This window comes from Myotis lucifugus, unplaced genomic scaffold (assembly GCF_000147115.1).
Source record: "Myotis lucifugus unplaced genomic scaffold, Myoluc2.0 scaffold_268, whole genome shotgun sequence".
NCBI classification, from domain to species: domain Eukaryota; kingdom Metazoa; phylum Chordata; class Mammalia; order Chiroptera; family Vespertilionidae; genus Myotis; species Myotis lucifugus.
The window spans coordinates 1,553,418-1,557,518 of NW_005871316.1; positions in this window are offsets into that span (position 1 = coordinate 1,553,418).

Below are 4,101 nucleotides of genomic sequence, written 5' to 3' on the forward strand. Positions count from 1 at the left end.
ATTGTCCTATATATCAAAAGGTATCTCTCTACCTATCTCTATCTATCTATCTATCTATCTATCTATCTATCTATCTATCTATCTATCTCTATCTATCTATCATCATCATCATCATCATTTACCTTTCTCTCTTCTCCTCTCTCTAAAATCAATAAGTATATCCTGGGTGAGTGGTTCCCTGAGCCGGGGGAGGGGCCCTCTCATACTCCTCAGGTGGGAAGGGGCAGTGCTAAGTTCACTGGGGGGTGGGGGGAGGGAGGCTGGGGTTTGACCCTAAGCCCATGGCCTCAGCTATTTCCTTTCCCTTAGGAATTGGAGGCAAAGGCCCACTTCTCTGTCTTCTACCAGTGGAACAAGGTAGGACAGGGCAGAATGCTGGGTTGGGGCTCAAATCCAGGAGGCCTCCCTGGACAGGGTGCCACATAACATTAGACACGGACTAAAGTATATCTAAATAAATACAATAAAAAATAAGCCCTAGCTGGTTTTGCTCAGTGGATAGAGCATCCGCCTAAGGACTGAAGGGTCCTGGGCTCAAGTCCAGTCAAGGGCACATGCCTGGGTTTCGGGCTCCATCCCCAGTAGGGGGGGGGTGCAGGAGGCAGCCCATCAATGATTCTCTCTCATCATGATGTTTCTAACTCTCTCTCCCTTTTCCTTCCTCTCTGAAATCAATAAAAATGTATTAAAAAGAAAAGACAGAATTCAAATATAATGCAACAATGCACATAAGTCTAGAGAAGTATAAATGGAGTTAAAGTATTTACACTTCCTTGTATTATCATTATCCATGAACAGAGAGGAAAAAGTAGCAATGTATAACACAAACCAACAACAAACATATCATAACCAAGTTCAATTTATCTGAGAAACACAAGGTTGGTTTAACAAGAGCAAATAATGTAATTCACATGGACACATTTTTAAAGATTGATTTTAGAGAGAGAGAGGATGGGAGAGAGAGAGAAAGCAAAAAAAAAAACCACATTGATTAGTAGTTCCACTTATTTATACATCTATTGGTTGATTCTTGCATGTGCCCTGACCAAGGATCAAACCCACAACCTTCTGACCAACTGAGCTAACCAACTGAGCTACCTGGCCAGGGCCCACATTAACAAAGTTAGAAAACAATTAATAGATGTAAAATAAGCATCCAGTAAAATTCACCATTCATTCATGGTAAGACTCAGGGAACTTCACATAATTGTAGCAGACAGACTCAGAAGAGGATGACCTCATCATATCTGCCTTTTGGTGTCTCACCCTTTATAATTCTTTTCCCTTGAGTGTGGGCAGGATCTGCGATTTGCCCCTAGCCATTAGAATATGCAACTGTAAAGGGATTTTGCAAATGTAATGAATTCGGTTAATTTTGAATTACTCAAAAGGAGGATTATTCTGGTGAGGCTGATTTAGTCAGATGAAAACCCTTAAAAGAAGACTGAGGACACCAACCCCAGCCAGGCCGCCCGCTCCCCGCCAGAGGCCAGCAAACAGACATCCACGGAGGGCATAGGAGGAACCCGCAGAAACCAGGGCAGCCACTGGCGTCGCTGACTCGCCCCATCTGATCGCTCACGGCCCCTCTCACGCGACGGGGAGGGCGCGCCTACCCCTGTCCGGCCAGAGCCCCCCAGGCGCCTCCGGGGCACCGGGCAGCGGGGACCCGAGGGGCTCGCGGGGAACGGGAACCGGCCCCACCAGCTCGGCCTGGGCCCTGAGGGACGTCCCGGAGCGCTCCAGGGGCACCACCGAGGGCCAAGGCCGAGCAGCACCAGCTCGCCCAACAGGGAGGCGCGAGGGCAGGACGCCCCCACCCGCTGCGGGGAGGGAGGCTCGGGAGGCAGAGCCGCGAGGCGGGCGGAGAGTGCCGGCTGCATTAGACCCGGGCCTGTAACCCAGGTGGGGCGGGTCCGCAGCCCTTCCCCTCCACACACCGCCATCCCACGGAGAGGAGAGGGCCCCAGGCAGAGCAAGAACAGGGGTCCCATTCGCCAGGAATGTCCGTCCCTTCTGGCGGGGGCCCAGCCCGGGAGGGAGAGCGCCCTTCACCACTGTGATCTGCAAGAGGGGATGGGGGCCGCCAGTGGCCAAGAACTCCTCCTCCCCCAACACCGCGCCCGTCCGGAGGTGGGGGGCCCAGGGGCCACACCCATGCGGCAGAAGGCGGGTCCTGGGGGCGCGTTGGCGGTGATCTCTGGGAGGGGTCGCGCACGCAAGTGAGTGGGTGTGGACCCACGAAGGAAGGGCCCCGGCGCGACAAGGGAGGGTGGACGTGGAGGTCAGGCGCCAGACCTGGACGGGCCACCGGGTGAACCACGCGGGGATCCCACCGCCACAGACACACTGGGCGGCCCCGCGAGCCCGGGATGCCAGCCGATCCTTCCAAGCGCACACCTTGGCCTCCTCCCACCGCGCGACCCATCCCGCCACCGGGGAGACCACAGGCCACCCTCACCCGCAGGAAAGCGGCTCCATCCATCCATCCATCCGTCCGTCCGTGCATCCGCCCATCCGTCCATCCATCCGCCCTCGGGCGGAACGCCCCCAGGACAAGCCGGGCCCGATTGTGCCCGCGCAGCACGCCCGCCGGCTGCGAACTCGGACGGAGAGCGCTGGGGGGTGAGAGCGGGCACGGCTGGGCAGGAAAGGCCTCCGAGACCCCCACCCCCTCCCCGCTTCGGCACCCGCCCACACGCACGCAACTCCCCCCGGGATGGACGCCGCCCGGCGGGACCCTCCCCAACTCGGAAGGGTGAGCTGCGTCGTCGCTCGGCCCCTTAGAGCTGGTGCGCGAGGGGCCCGAGTGCCCAAAGGCTGCCCAAGGCCCATCTAGAGGGGCGGCGGCTGGGGGGTCCGGTCTCCAAGGTCGTCGCATCGGGCACGCGCGGGGTTGAAGATGGGGATGACCTGTGAGCCCAGCGAACCTGGTAATGCTCTCGGGAACCTGGTAATGCTGTCGGGAACGGGAGCCCCTGCAGGTACACGGGGAGCTGCTCCTTCAAGATGCGGGCCGCGCTCTCCAGCACCAGCCTCCCAGGCACCAGCCTCCCAGGCACCAGCCTCCCAGGCACCAGCCTCCCAGGCACCAGCCTCCCAGGCACCAGCCTCCCCGGCGAGTCCGCTCCTCCCGGAGCCCTGGGTCCCAGCAGCCCCTGCCCCTAGAGCAGAGGCCAGCGTGGGGCGCTCGCAGCGCGCGTCCCGGCGGTGGGCGGGGCTTCGGACTCCCAGCCAACCACTGGGGGCCGAGGCGCGCTCTGCCCCTGCCAGCCATTGGTTAATGGTGGCCGAGTTGTGCTCTGCGCATGCCCAGCCAACCAACTTCCAGAAATTTCAGTGGGAACCGTTGGCCAGAGCCCCGTTTCTCTTCTGCTCTCTGGCCGCTGCTGGTGTCCCTGGCGCCTGCGCTGACCCCTGCAGGAGAAGCACATCCTGGAAAAGGTAGTGGCTCTACCCCTGGGGGTCTGTCCTCCCGTCCCCTGCCGGGCCTACAGCCTCCAACCCGAGGACACGCGCCTCCTTGGGAACGCCCGGAGCGAGGCCCATGTTGCAGTTTCCACACCAGCCGTGGGTGGAGGCCGAAGGGCGCGATGGCTTTAGAGGGGCCTGGTCACTGGGGAGGGGGCCGCCACGCGAGGGACAAAGGCCTCTTAGACAAGGAAAGGAGGTGTTGGGGTCAGTTAGGCGTCACTCGAGGCCCGACCTTATCATGCAGGAGGGACTGATTTTCGGTGGTGACAAGCAGAGGGGGCTTCTCGGGGTCGGCCAAGTGGTGAGCTGCTCCCTGTGAAGCCCCTGGGGTGGGTTCCGCCCGGGGAACCTGAGGCCATGGCCGCTGCGGCCTGTTGGGCCCGTGTTTCCCAGGCCTCCTCTTGGAAGTTGTCCTGAAGACGAGAGAAAGCACGTTGTGGACGGGGCAAAAGGACAGAGAAAACTCCCAGGAAAAGGCATTTATGAATAGTTAGGGAGCTTCTGTTTAGGAGAAATAGAAACCCTGTGGTGAGATTTTGCAGGCATTTTTCACAGTCCTGGGAAAGGCACCAAGGATTCTCCACCCCCCCCCCCACCTCCCTTCCCATACCTCCCCTCGCGCCCCCG